The sequence below is a fragment of the Tachyglossus aculeatus genome, chromosome X1, assembly GCF_015852505.1.
Source record: "Tachyglossus aculeatus isolate mTacAcu1 chromosome X1, mTacAcu1.pri, whole genome shotgun sequence".
NCBI lineage: Eukaryota > Metazoa > Chordata > Mammalia > Monotremata > Tachyglossidae > Tachyglossus > Tachyglossus aculeatus.
In genome coordinates, this window is record NC_052101.1 from 20,142,632 (window position 1) to 20,157,930 (window position 15,299).

The 15,299-nt window shown below is 44.4% G+C and overlaps 1 protein-coding gene and 1 non-coding gene across 3 annotated transcripts in view; one reads left to right on the top strand and one right to left on the bottom strand.

The window, feature by feature from the left end:
* HTR4 (5-hydroxytryptamine receptor 4) overlaps positions 1-15,299 on the top strand; it is a 384,896-nt gene that overhangs the window by 114,754 nt on the left and 254,843 nt on the right. The window lies entirely within an intron of this gene.
* LOC119920416 lies at positions 3,088-3,194 on the bottom strand. Its single transcript, XR_005448163.1, has one exon. It is a non-coding gene; the product is annotated as a U6 spliceosomal RNA (small nuclear RNA).

Below are 15,299 nucleotides of genomic sequence, written 5' to 3' on the forward strand. Positions count from 1 at the left end.
ACAACTAAAATAGAGTAATAAATATGTACAAACATATATACATATATATATCCACAGTCTTTTAGACTGTGAGCCCACTATTGGGTAGGGACTGTCTCTATATGTTGCCAACTTGTACTTCCCAAGCGCTTAGTACAGTGCTCTGTACACAGTAAGCGCTCAATAAATACGATTGATGATATACAGGTGCTGTGGGGAAGAGAAGGAGGTAAGATGGGGGGGATGGAGGGGGGACGAGGGGAAGAGGAAGGAAGGGGCTCAAGCGCTTAGAAAGTACAAATGGGCGACAGATAAAGACAGTCCCTACCCAAAAAGAGACAGACAACAAAACGAAAACCAGTAGGCAGGTATTAATGCGAACAAAATAGATAAATAGAATTATAGATATGTGCACGTCATTAATAAAATAGAGTAATAAATATATACAAATATACACAAGTGCTGTGAGGAGGGGAAGGGGATAGAGCAAAGGGAGGGAGTAGGGGCGATGGGGTGGGGAGGAGAGGAAAAGGGGGGTGGCAGAGCCAGGATTGGAACCCATGTCCTTTGACTCCAAAGCCCGGGCTCTTTCCGCTAAGCCATGCTGTCACCGGGGCAGGTAACTAGGGGAGCCCTTATCTGGGGAAGGGTGTCCTATGGCTGGTGGGGAGAAGAGCCCCACCGATCACTAGCCAACACCCCTCAAATGCCCTCTCCCTCCAGATCCAAGGATGTGGCAGAATGTGACATCCCAAAGGGATCTACCCTCGTCCCCCTCTCCATCCCCCCGCCTTACCTCCTTCCCTTCCCCACAGCACCTGTATATATGTATATATGTTTGTACATATTTATTACACTATTCACTTATTTATTTATTTATTTTACTTGTACATATCTATTCTATTTATTTTATTTTGTTAGTATGTTTGGTTTTGTCTCCCCCTTTTAGACTGTGAGCCCACTGTTGGGTAGGGACTGTCTCTATATGTTGCCAATTTGTACTTCCCAAGTGCTTAGTACAGTGCTCTGCACATGGTAAGCGCTCAATAAATACGATTGATGATGATGATGATGATGATGATGATCTACAGCCAAGGATGTGGCAGAATGTGACATCCCAAAGGGATCTTCCCGGCAGTCACATTCCCAGGGGAACCACTCCTTCTTCCACAGGGCCCGTTTATCAGGGGCAGGACTGGCTCAAGAGCACCCTGGTAGGGAGAGCCCAGACTGCTAGCACTTTTTGATTCACAACAGTTTCATAATAATAATAATAATAATAATAATAGCATTTATTAAGCGCTCACTATGTGCAAAGCACTGTACTAAGTGCTGGGGAGGTTACAAGGTGATCAGGGTCACGGTCTTAATCCCCATTTTACAGATGCGGTAACTGAGGCCCCGAGAAGTGAAGTGACTTGCCCAAAGTCACACAGCTGACAATTGGTGGAGCCGGGATTTGAACCCATGACCTCTCAGACTTTACGGCCTACTTTGGGCATGAGTTTCAGTTAGGGTGTCTGGTGGACTCACCCTAGACAGGGGAGGAAGTAATGATAATAAAAATTATGGTGTTCGTTAACCGCTTACTTTGTGTGAAGCACTGTTCTAAGCACAGGGGTCGGCACAATGTAATCCTATTGTCCCAAGGTAATAATAATAATAATGATGATGGCATTTATTAAGCGCTTACTATGTGCAAAGCACTGTTCTAAGTGCTGGGGAAGTTACAAGGTGATCAGGTTGTCCCACAGGGGGCTCACAGTCTTCATCCCCATTTTACAGATGAGAGAACTGAGGTAATCATGTTGTCCCACATCAGTCTCACAGTCTTCCCCATTTTATACGTCCCCATTTTACAGATGAAATAACGGAGGCCCAGAAAAGTTAAGCGGCTTGCCCAAGGTCACACAGAGGATAAGTGGTGGAGCCGGGATTCGAACCCACATCCTCTAACTCCCAAGCCTGGGCTCTTTCCACTAAGTCACACTGCTTCTGTGGTGGTAGTGGAGGTAGCTGGAAGCAACTACCAGTAGGGAGAAGAGCTCTCTTCAACCAGTGGACACTAATGTGGAAGCAGCGTGGCTCAGGGGAAAGAGCCCGGGCTTTGGAGTCAGAGGTTGTGAGTTCAAATCCCGGCTCCGCCACTTGTCAGCTGCGTGACTTTGGGCAAGTCACTTAACTTCTCTGGGCCTCAGTTGCCTCATCTGTAAAATGGGGATTAAGACTGTGAACCCCCCATGGGACAACCTGATCACCTTGTAACCTCCCCAGTGCTTAGAACAGTGCTTTGCACATAGTAAGCACTTAATAAATGCCATCAACATCATCATCATCATAATGCATGGTGGGATTAGCTATCATTGGATCACCTGGAGCATTGGAGACCTGGAGCAGTCTTCTAGACTGTGAGCCCACTGCTGGGTAGGGACCCTCTCTATATGTTGCCAACTTGTACTTCCCAAGTGCTTAGTACAGTGCTCTGCACACAGTAAGCGCTCAATAAATACGATTGAATGAACGAATGAATAAAAAGCAGTGTGGTCTACTGGGCAGAGCCTGGGAGCCAAAAGAATTTGGGTTCTAATCCCGGCTTTGCCACATGTCTGTGGCATAACCTTGGGCAAGTCGCTTCACCTCTCTGGGCCTCAATTACCTCATCCATAAAATGGGGATTAAGATTATGAGCCCAATGTGGGACAGGGACTATGGCCAACCCTATTTGCTTGTATTCATTCATTCATTCAATTGTATTTATTGAGCGCTTACTTTGTGCAGAGCACTGTACTAAGTGCTTGGGAAGTACATGTTGGCAACATATAGAGACAGTCCCTACCCAACAGCGGGCTCACAGTCTAGAAGGGGGAGACAGACAACAAAACCAAACATATTAACAAAATAAAACAAATAGAATAAGTATGTACAAGTAAAATAAATAGAGTAATAAATACGTACAAACATATATACAAATGCTGTGGGGTGGGGAAGGAGGTAAGTTGGGGGGGATGGGGAGAGAGAGGAGGGGGAGAGGAAGGAGGGGCTCAGTGTGGGAAGGTCTCCTGGAGGAGGTGAGCTCCCAGTAGGGCTTTGAAGGGAGGAAGAGAGCTAAAAAATATGGAACGCTTCACAAATCTGCCTGTCATCCTTGTGCAGGGGCCATGCTAATCTTCTCTGTATCGTTCCAATTTCAGTATATGTGCTGCCAAAGTGAGCACAACCCCCTATCAGTGTTTAGAACAGTGCCTGGCACATAGTAAGTGCTTAACAAATACCACCATTATTATTATTATTATCTTCCCTGGCTCTCCTGCAAAAAAGCCTGGCGGAAACAGGTCCGCTGGTTTCTTTATTCTTTTCATGGTATTTGTAAAGTGCTTACTATATATCAAGCACTGTTCTAAGTGCTGTGATAGATACAAGATAATCAGGTTGGACACAGTCTCTGTGCCACATGGGGACCATAGTCTAAATTGGAGGGAGGAGGATTTAATCCCCATTTTACATATGAGGAAACTGAGGCACAGAGAAGGTAAGTGATTGCCCAAGGTCACTCAGCAGACAAGTGGCGGAGCTGGGATTAAAACTCAGGCCGTCTGACTCTCAGGCCTGGGCTCTTTTCACTGAGAAACACTACTTCTTGCAAGCTTTTTGTGAGAAACTGCAAAGCAAAGGAAGACCTTGATGAGTTTTCAGGTAATTTCACACCTCAGAGCTAGATCCAGATAATAATAATAATTTTGGTATTTGTTAAGCACTTACAATGTGCAAAGCACTGGTCTAGCACTGGGGAGGATACAAGGTGATCAGGTTGTTCCATGTGGGGCTCACAGTCTTAATCCCCATTTTACAGATGAGGTAACTGAGGCCCAGAGAAGTGAAGTGACTTGCCCAACGTCACACAGCTGACAAGCGGTGGAGCGAGGATTTGAACCCATGACCTCTGACTCCAAAGCCCGGGCTCTTTCCCCTGAGCCACGCTGCTTCTCTAATGATCTGAGCACGGGGAAGAGCTGGGGGAAGGGAAAAGGGCTCTGAAATGCTGAACAGCAGGGCTGAGCTGGGAGATTAAGTTAGTAAAAATGTAGTAACATAAAAAAATAAAGGGAACATTGAACAACAAACAGGTTCTGCAAGATCCTTAAACTTCAATCATCCTCTCATTTTTCACCTGCTGATTTACTGGAACCTCCGGCTTAGTCTGCATCTCTTCGTAGCCTTGCCTGAGTGAAACAGAAATACCTGTATTTGTTTTACATTTGGGTGCAGCCTTTCCGAGGAAAAGGGTTTATGGGCCAGAGGAAGGATCTTTCCAAATAATGGAGGGAAATGTCCACTCCACTCTATAGAACTAAAGCAACAGTTCCATGGGGCCGATTTCAGAGGATGTCCTTTGTAGTATCCTGCTGCTTCAGACTTTTTTTTTCTTTTTGGAAGGCCAAGGGAGATGAGAAAGTAGCAGATCTGGGAGTATCTTCTTTAAAGTCCTGGGCAAAACGCATGCCATTTGTCAGAGGGACAGGACCCTGACAAGAAAGTAGTTTGAAAGGTGAAAAAGTGTTTTACGGTGGAAACTTACTCTGGGCTTACTTAATCATATTAGTTTTGCTCTCTTGTGCTGATAATAATGGTGGTATTCATTTAGTACTTACGATCTGCCAGCTCGTGTGGGCAGGGAAAGTGTCTATTTATTGTTATGTTGTACTCTCTCAGTGCTTTGCACAGTAAGCACTCAATAAATACAACTGAATGAATGAATGAAGTACCTTACTAAGCATCGAGGCAGATAATCTCATTGGCCACAGTAGCTGTCCCTTAATCATCATCATCATCAATCGTATTCATTGAGCGCTTACTATGTGCAGAGCACTGTACTAAGTGCTTGGGAAGTACAAATTGGCAACATATAGAGACAGTCCCTACCCAACAGTGGGCTCACAGTCTAATTGAAGGGAGAACAGATGGTTAATCCCCATTTTACAGATGAAGAAACTGAGGCACGGGAAAGTTAAATGACTTGCCCGATATCAGACAGCAGGCAAGTAGTGGAGGTGGGATTAGAACCCAAGTCCCCTGATTTCCAGTTCCATGCTCTTTCCTTTAGAACACGCTGCAGAACATTAGTTGTGGATGGCGCTAGAAGTCGAGAAGAAAATTTTACTTTTGGCCAATTGATGTTTCCCCCCGTTTTTGTCTTCCTTCATAATCTTGAACAAGGTGCTTCTCCTACTGAAAGACCCACAGTGAGGTCAGTGACTAAAGTCCCGGAGAAGAAAGTTATCTATTCAAGTCTCACATGTGCACGGAAAAAAGGCCTGACTGCATTTATTGCATTTGGAAGGTTCTAGGTGGGGGGAATGTTAATGGAGGAAGTGAATGGAGAAAGAAAACCACATGGGAATTGGGGTAGGAAGTCCATTTAGCTCACCATATCCCTTAATTCCAGGTGAATTCTTAATGAGCACTTTACTTAGGGAGAGGAGTTTGCAGCATCCTCTGTTCCACGGGCGCCATCCGGCATTTCCGGAAGGTGCTAGAAAAGTGGCAGTTTTTCCCTTTTTCTTATTGGGGTGCACAGACACAGTGGGGTGGAGGATTAGAGAGTGGAAATGGATCTTAGTCCTTTTTTTAATGGTATTTGTTAATAATAATAAAGATGGCATTTATTATTAAGCGCTTACTATGTGCAAAGCATCATCATCATCATCATCAATCGTATTTATTGAGCGCTTACTATGTGCAGAGCACTGTACTAAGCACTTGGGAAGTACAAATTGGCAACATATAGAGACAGTCCCTACCCAACAGTGGGCTCACAATCTAAAAGGGGAAAACAGAGAACAAAACCAAACATACTAACAAAATAAAATAAATAAATAGAATAGATATGTAAACAAAATAAAATTAATAGAATAGATATGTAATAAAATAAATAGAATAGATATGTAATAAACTAAATAGAATAGATATGTAATAAATAGAATAGATATGTAAATAAATAGAATAGATATGTAAATAAATCGCTGGGGAGGTGACAAGGTGATCAGGTTGTCCCCCGGGAAGCTCACAGTTTTAACCCCCATTTTACAGATGAGGGAACTGAGGCACAGAGAAGTGAAGTGACTTGCCCAAAGTCACACAGCTGACAGTTGGCGGAGCCGGGATTTGAACCCATGACTTCTGACTCCAAAGCCCATGCTCTTTCCACTGAGCCACGCTACTTCTCTTTGTTAAGCATTCACTATGTGCCAGGCACTGGGGTAGATTCAGAGGGGAAGCAGCGTGGCTCAGTGGAAAGAGCACGGGCTTTGGAGTCAGAGGTCAGGGGTTCAAATCCTGACTCCGCCAGTTGTCAGCTGTGTGATTTTGGGCAAGTCACTTGATTTCTCTGGGCCTCGGTTACCTTATCTGTAAAATGGGGATTAAGACTGTGAGCCCTCTGTGGGACAACCTGATCACCTTGCAACCTCCCCAGCGCTTAGAACAGTGCTTTGCACCTAGTAAGCGCTTAATAAATGCCATTATTATTATTATTCAGCTCGTGTCCCACATGGGGCTTACAGTTTTAATCCTCATTTTACAGTTGAGGGAACTGAGGCGAAGAAAGGGTAAGTGTCTTGTCCAGGGTCTCGCAGCAGACAAGCGGCAGATTAGAACCCAGGTCTATAGCATGCTACTCTCTCGTGCAAGTGCTTAGTACAGTGCTCTGCACATAGTAAGTGCTCAATAAATACCACTGATGGATTGTTTGATTGATTGCACCCGTGTAAAATGCGTTGGAAATCACATTGACCAGACCCCACAGTCTGGATTTAACCCAGTGCTTTCCCGGTATAATTACCCCACTTTGCATTTATTTTTAGCAGTTTCAATGTTCTTTTCAATGGAAAACTAAATAAGACAGTGGAAAAAGGCTTTCAGGAATACTAATAAGGCATCCCCTCACACCCCCAAGTTCATTTGACTGTAGCAAGGAGTACCACGCTCCACACATTCCATCTCCATAAAAAATCAGGAAATCCAACCCTCAATCCAATGCAGTAGAAAGAGCAGGGGCTTTGGAGTCAGAGGTCATGGGTTCTAATCCCGACTCTGGAGCCCACTATTGGGTAGGGACTGTCTCTATATGTTGCCAACTTGTACTTCCCAAGTGCTTAGTACAGTGCTCTACACACAGTAAGTGCTCAATAGATATGATTGATGATGATTGATGACTCTGCCACTTGTCTGCTGTGTGACTTTGGGCAAGTTATTTAACTTCTCTGTGCCTCAGTTACCTCATCTGTAAAATGGGGATTAAAGACTGTGAGCCCACATGGGACAACCTGATCTCCTTGTATCGACCCCAGCGCTTAGAACAGTGCTTGGTACATAGTAAGCGCTTAACAAATGCCATCATTATTATTATTAACTTCTCTGTGCCTCAGTTACTTCATCTGTAAAATGGGGATTAAGACTGTGAGCCCCACATGGGACAGCCTGATTACCTTGTGTCTCCCCCAGCACTTAGAACAGTGCTTTGCACATAGTAAGCGCTTAAAATACCATTATTATTATTATTATTATTATTATTATTATTAAAACCATTTCAGGCTTCCTTTATGGCTCAGATTTCAAGTGAGGAGAAGTACCATGGCCTAGTGGATTGAGCACAGGTCTGGGACTTAAAAGGACCTGGATTCTAATCCTGGCTCAGTCGCTTGTCTTCTATGTGACCTTGGGCAAGTCATCGTGGCTCAGTGGAAAGAGCCTAGGCTTTGGAGTCAGAGGTCATGGGTTCAAATCCCGGCTCCCCCCACTTGTCAGCTGTGTGACTTTGGGCAAGCCACTTCACTTCTCTGCGCCTCAGTTACCTCATCTGGAAAATGGGGATGAAGACTGTGAGCCCCCCATGGGACAACCTGATCACGGTGTAACCTCCCCAGAGCTTAGAACAGTGCTCTGCACATAGTAGGCACTTAATAAATGCTATCATTATTATTATTTAACTTCTTTGGGCCTTAATTACCTCATCAGTAAAAGGAGGCTGAAGACTGTGAACCCCACATGGGGCATGGACTGTGTCCAACCTGATTAGCTTTATCTACCCCAGTGCTTAGTACAGTGCTTGGCATATAGTAAATTCTTAACAAATACCATTAAAAAAAAATCACTTCAGCATCCAGCTGAAGAGAGCACACACCTTTCTGTTATGATGGGTTTTTTTCCCTTTCTGTATGACCAAGATGTCTCCTTGTGAGCAGGGAACGTGTCTTATACAGTACTCTCCCAAGAGATTAGTACAGCACTTGGCACACAGTAAGCACTCAGTTAAATACGAATGATTTATGCTTTCGGACCTCTGGAACCCGATAAACTTTTCCGACTCTGTTTTCCTGGGTCCTAGGGTAACCGTGAACTTTCTGAGAGGCTCTCTGTTTGTGGATTTCCAGAGGCAGTTTTACACTCATTAAAGATATGTAGGTTTAAATTTTCAGCAGCTTTACTTCCACACATCTACTGCTAGTAACCTGGAAACAATAGGCGTCGAATCTATGTAGGATTTGTGTAGGTTGGAAGGAAATTAGATTCAGACTGTGGCAGGGACTCGCTTTAATCAACCGCTCTCTGGAGGATTGCTCTGGGGGTTGGTAGAGCCATTGCCGGCGTCTAGGTATCTATTACATCTTGTTTATTATACTGCCCTGCTGAGCCTTGCTTGTCAGGCTGATAGATTTTGCTGGGTCGTTTCTGGGAATCAAGAAAAAGAAGGCAGTGACTGCTCTGGACCTTTTCCTCTTTCAGGTTTACTATTAGAGGGAAGCAAGTTTGAAGCCTTTTGAGAGGACTCAGAACAAGGAGGCCTTCCCAGACTGAGCCCCTTCCTTCCTCTCCCCCTCGTCCCCCTCTCCATCCCCCCCATCTTACCTCCTTCCCTTCCCCACAGCACCTGTATATATGTATATATGTTTGTACATATTTATTACTCTATTTATTTATTTATTTATTTATTTTATTTGTACATATCTATTCTATTTATTTTATTTTGTTAGTATGTTTGGTTTTGTTCTCTGTCTCCCCCTTTTAGACTGTGAGCCCACTGTTGGGTAGGGACTGTCTCTATATGTTGCCAATTTGTACTTCCCAAGCGCTTAGTACAGTGCTCTGCACATAGTAAGCGCTCAATAAATACGATTGATGACGATGATGAACAAGCTTTTAAGAGAGTTCCGTATGAATCTGTAAAAATCTGTAATATGGAGATTCAATGCCTCTTCTCTCCTCTGCTCAGGCTGTCAGCCCCGGGTTTGAAGCAATGCGGCCTAGTGGATAGAGCCCGGGCCTAGGAGTCGGAAGGACCCGGGTTCCAATTCCGGCTCCGCCGCTTGTCTGCCGTGTGACCGTGGGCAAGTCACTTCACTTCTCTGTGCCTCAGTTCCCTCATCTGGAAAATGGGGATTGAGACCATGAGCCCTTTGTGGGACAGGGACTGTCTGACTGCTTCACTTTTAACTACCTTTAAAGTTTGAGAAGCAGCCTAGTCTAGTGGAAAGAGGATACACCTGGCCGTCATTAGAACCTGAATTCTAATCCCAGTTCTGCCACTTGTTTGCTGTGTGGCCTTGGGCAAGGGACTTAGATCAGTCCAGCGCTTAGAACAGTGCTTTGCACATAGTAAGCACTTAATAAATGCTATTATTATTATTATTATTATTAACTTTTCAGTGACTCAGTTACCTCACCTGTAAAATGGGGATTAAAACTTTGAGCTCCATGTTGACTAGCTTGTATCTACCCCAGTGCTTAGTACAGTGTCTGGCAAATAATAAGCATTTAACAAATGCCATTAAAAAAAAAGGTTCAGGGGAAATAGAGTGATGAACAGATAGGCCTGGGAGTCAGAAGGTCATGAGTTCTAATCCCGGCTCTGCTACCTGTCTGTTGTGTGGCCTTGGGCAAGTCACTTCAGATTTCTCCAGTGGCTACCAGTCAACCTACGCATCAAGCAAAAACTCCACTCTCGGCTTCAAGGCTGTCCATCCCCTCGCCCCCTCCTACCTCACCTCCCTTCTCTCCTTCTAAAGCCCATTCATTCATTCATATTTATTGGGTGTTTACTGTGTGCAGAGCACTGTACTAATCACGCTTACTATGTGTAAAGCACTGTTGTAAGCGCTGGGGGGATACAAGGTGATCAGGTTGTCCCACAGGGGGATCACAGTCTTCACCCCCATTTTACAGATGAGGTACCACCCCGCACCCTCCGCTCTTCTGCCGCTAACCTCCTCACTGGGCCTCGTTCTCGCCCGTCCCGCCATCGACCCCTGGCCCACGTCCTCCCCCTGGCCCAGAATGCCCTCCCTCCACACATCTGCCAAGCTAGCTCTCTTCCTCCCTTCAAAGCCCTACTGAGAGCTCACCTCCTCCAGGAGGCCTTCCCAAACTGAGCCCCTTTTTCTTCTCCTCCTCCCCATCCCACCTGCCCTACCTCCTTCCCCTCCCCACAGCACTTGTATATGTGTTTGTACAGATTTATTACTCCATTTATTTTACTTGTACATATTTACTATTCTCTTTATTTTGTCAATGATGTGCATCTAGCTTTACTTCTATTTATTCTGATGACTTGACACCTCACCACAAGTTTTGCTTTGTTGTCCGTCTCCCCCTTCTAGACTGTGAGCCCGCTGTTGGGTAGGGACTCTATATGTCGCCAACTTGTACTTCCCAAGTGCTTAGTACAGTAAGTGCTCAATGAATACGATTGAATGAATGAATGAATTTCTGTGCTTCAGTTACGTCATCTGTAAAATGGGGATTAAGACTGTGAGCCCCATGTGGGACAGAAACCGCGTCCAACCCAATTTGCTTGTATCCACACCAGTGCTTAGTGCATTCATTCATTCAATCATACTTACTGAGCGTTTACTGTGTGCAGAGAACGGTACTAAGTGCTTGCGAAAGTACAACACAACAATGAACAGTACAGTGCCTGGCCCATAGTAAGGGCTTAATAAATACCACAATTTTTATCATTATTATTATTTTCAAATGGACAGTCTGAACAGGCATACTTGGTCACTGTAGAAATTTCTTTGGGCAACATCAGCCAGTGTTAGCGATAGTGGGTAAACTCTCTTTATTGGGGAGAGCTATAGAACAAATCAGAGATCTCACTTATGGGATCCACAAAAGCAGAAATTGATGTGTATATGGGATTTTGGCAGGAGGACAGAATTGCCTGAAACTTGTTGTGTAGGCTGATTTCCCAAAGTCCTACCTCAGAGCAGATGAAATTAGTATAACCCTCTGCAGGAGTCTCACACATAAGTGTATTCAGGCCTTTGGCCCACACTAAATTCCCAACTGATTTTGAAGACTCTCATTTCAAACAACGTGTCAGGTTGAATAAGACAGGAAGCCAGCAGGGCTCACTTCACCAGGGCCATGGAGCCCGATAAATGACCGACCGCCTGGGACTACCCTTCTGTCCCCTGGCCTAGATCGTGGCTGAAATCTAGGAACGTGTCTCCCAACTCTGTTGTAGTGCACTCTCCCAAGTGCGTAGTACAGTGCTGTGCACACAGTTGGGGCTCAATAGTTCATTCATTCATTCATTCGTATTTATTGAGCGCTTACTCTGTGCAGAGCAATAGTTACCATTGTTGATGATGGTGAGGATGATGAATTTATCGAGGTGGTCTGGAGCTATTCAAAGTTCGTAGAAACTGGATCACTTAGAGGTCATTTGGTTCACACTTTTAAAAGATCTAACATTCGGCTTTCTATCTTGTTCAGAGGTGAAAAACAGTGCTTTTTTGGGAAGGCTTTGTGTGTGTGTGTGCGCGCGCGTAAATTAAAAATGCTGATGGCTGCCTTCTAAAAATAATAATAATAATAATTGTGGTATTTGTTAGGGGCTTAACTACATGCCAAGCCCTGTACTAAACACTGGGGTGGGTACAAGCAAATCAGGTTGGACATAGTCCCTGTCCTATGTGGGCCTCACAGTTTCAATCCTCATTTTATAGATGAGGAAACTGAGGCCCAGAGAAGTGAAGTGATTTGCCCAAGGTCACACGGCAGACAAGTGGTGGAGCCGGGATTAGAACCCATGACCTTCTGACACCAAGGCCTGTGCTGTATCCACTATGCCACGCGGCTTCAGCGCTCAATAAATACGATTGATTGATTGATTGATTCTAGGCAAACCCTACCTCGAGCTCATCGTGGGCAGGGAATGTGTCATATTGTTATATTGTATTCATTCATTCTTTCAGTTGCATTTATTGTGCGCTTACGGTGTGCAGAGCACCGTACTGAGCGCTTGGGAGAGTACAATATAACAACAAACAGACCCATTCGTGCCCACAGTGAGCTCACAGTCTAGAGGGGGAGACAGACATTAATGTAAATAAATGAATACCTAAATGTACTCCCACAGGTGCTTAGTACAGTGCTCTGCACATAGTAAACACTCAATAAATACAATTCACTGACTGGCTGACTGAGACTGGTGTCACAGTGACAACCATACTGGCATTTTACAGTATATTTCCACTTAGTGAGACGTAACGCCTAGATGCTTTTTATGAGCAGCTAAAGGTTCAGAGATGAATTCTCACCTCAAATGTCATCTTGCCATCCTGGTAAAACTTGCATTTTGAGTCTTTTACAGACATGTATGACACATTTTGGATTGGCAAATAAAGAAGATTGGATAAAATGTTCAGGCTCTTCTCCTGGGGCTATTGTACAGAAAAATACCAACACCCAAAACTTCAAGCTACGTTTTCAGTCAGCCAACATTCAGTATAGATTCTAACCATTTCCTTTTGAGAGTTCTGTACCAGTCAACAAATACCACAATTATCATTATCATTATTATTATTATCATATCACTCTAGCCTTGAAAATGCTCGACTCATACGCACATATTTGGTGAGGCTTGCATTACCTGGCTGATTTACGCTGGCCAAGAAATAAACAAGTGAAACCTCCTACACCCAGGAAAGAAGGGGATAAGGGGAGATAGAACATTTTCCCCAAGTCCAAGAGAAAATTCTGTGTGAATCTTTCAAGAGTTGGGTTCCTCCGATCCGTTTAAATATATGTTAACGAATCAACCAGTGGCATTTGTTGAGTGCTTACTGTGAGCAGAGCACAGTACTAAGCAAATCATACAATTGAACAGAACGTAAAAGGCAGTTCATAGTTCAGTGTTCTGCACATAGTAAGCACTCAGGAAATACCTGCTTAGAGAAGCAGTGTGGCTCAGTGGAAAGAGCACGGGCTTTGGAGTCAGAGGTCATGGGTACAAATCCCGGCTCTGCCAATTGTCAGCTGTGTGACTTGGGGCAAGTCACTTAACTTCTCTGTGCCTCAGTTACCTCATCTGTAAAGTGGGGATTAAGACTGTGGGACAAACTCATCACCTTATAACCTCCCCAGCACTTAGAACAGTGATTTGCACATAGTAAGTGCTGAATAAATGCTATTATTATTATTATTAGTTAAATATATGTTAACAAATCAACCAGTGGCATTTATTGATTGCTTACTGTGAGCAGAGCACAGTACTAAGCAAATCATACACTTGAACAGAACGTAAAAGGCAATTCATAGTTCTGTGTTCTGCAAAAAGTAAGCACTCAGTAAATACCATTGATTGATGGAGATTTGACTCTACCCATGCAAGACTACTAACTAAGTGACCAGTGAAGACTTGCAGAGCGCTTTTTATACTTTCACCTTTCAGGCTTTTGTTTGGGAAAAGGGTAAAAATCACAAAAAAACCCAAAAGGAAATTCCTCTATTCCTGTCCCATTTTATACCTCTGTTGATGTTAAGCAGAAATAAGATAAACCTAATCACACGTGGAAATCTTCTTCTGGCGGGGTACAAGGCCGGCATTCATTCATTCAATCATATTTATTGAGTGCTTACTATGTGCAGAGCACTGTTCTAAGTGGTTGGGCAGGAATAGATCAGATTTGGGAGCAGTAGACCCTCAGGTGGCCTAAGGAGGGGATGATAGGGCCCAGTTCGGAAATGGAGCAGGTCAAAACTCCTGTGCCAATCAATGAATAGTTGCTGGAGTCTAGCCCGGGCAAGTTAGGCCCTCTAAACTATAAACTAGGTATGGGAAGGGAGCGTGTCTGCTAACTCTGTTGCATTGTACTCTCCCAAGTGTCCAGTACAGTGCTCCGCACATAGTACGTGCTTAATAAATACCACTGACCGATTGGTGAGACCTGTACCCCTTAAGCAGCATGGTGTAGTGGATAGAGCATGGGCTTGGGAATCAGAAGGTCATGGGCTGTAATTCCGGCTCCGACATTTATCTACTGTGTGAACTTGGGCAAGTCACTTCACTTCTCTGGGCCTCAGTTACCTCATCTGTAAAATGGGGATGGAGACTGTGAGAGCCTATGTGGCTACCACACGGGACAAGGACTGTGTCTAACTCAATTTGCTTGTACCCATCCCAGCGCAGTGCCTGGCACATAGTAACTGCTTAACAAATACTATTATTATTATTATTAAGCACTTGATATTCACCACACCCCCAGCCCCCACAACCATTATGTGTATAGCCTTGCAATCTGCCATTTCCCCTATCTGTAATTTCTTCTGATGTCTTTTTCCCCATCTAGACTGTAAGATCCTCCTGGGCAGGGATCATGTCTACCAACTCTAGCACAGGGAAGCAGCGTGGCTCAGTGGAAAGTGCACAGGCTTGGGAGTCAGAGGTCACGGGTTCTAATCCCAGCTCCGCCGCTTGTCAGCTGTGTGACTTTGGGCTAGTCACTTAACTTCCCTGTGCCTCAGTGACCTCATCTGTAAAATGGGGATTAAGACTGTGAGCTCCACGTGGGACAACCTGATCACCTTGTATCCTCCCCAGTGCTTAGAACAGTGCTTTTCACAAAGTAAGCGCTTAACAAATGCCATCATTATCATTATATTGTACATTCCCAAGTACTTAGTACAGTGCTCTGCACACAGTAAGTGCTCAATCGATCAAAGGAATTTATTATGCACCTATTGTTCTACTGTGGGCAGAGCATTGTGCTAATTGTTTGGGAAAGTGCAATACAACAAAAAATATCATTGATTGACTACTTGCTTGATAGATTAATCAGAGAACGGCAAGCTGGGAGAGTCAGTGGAAGGTGGTTTCGCCACTGGATCACCGCTTCCACTCCAGGCTGAGTGGGCATACTCCTCCCGGAAAGCCCCAGTAGTCGCTGACAAATTCAGGCAAACCAGTCCCTTTCCTCCCTGGGTCATTTCGTTTTTCACTCATCTTCCTTGCAACTTCCTTGCCAAACTTGACTAGA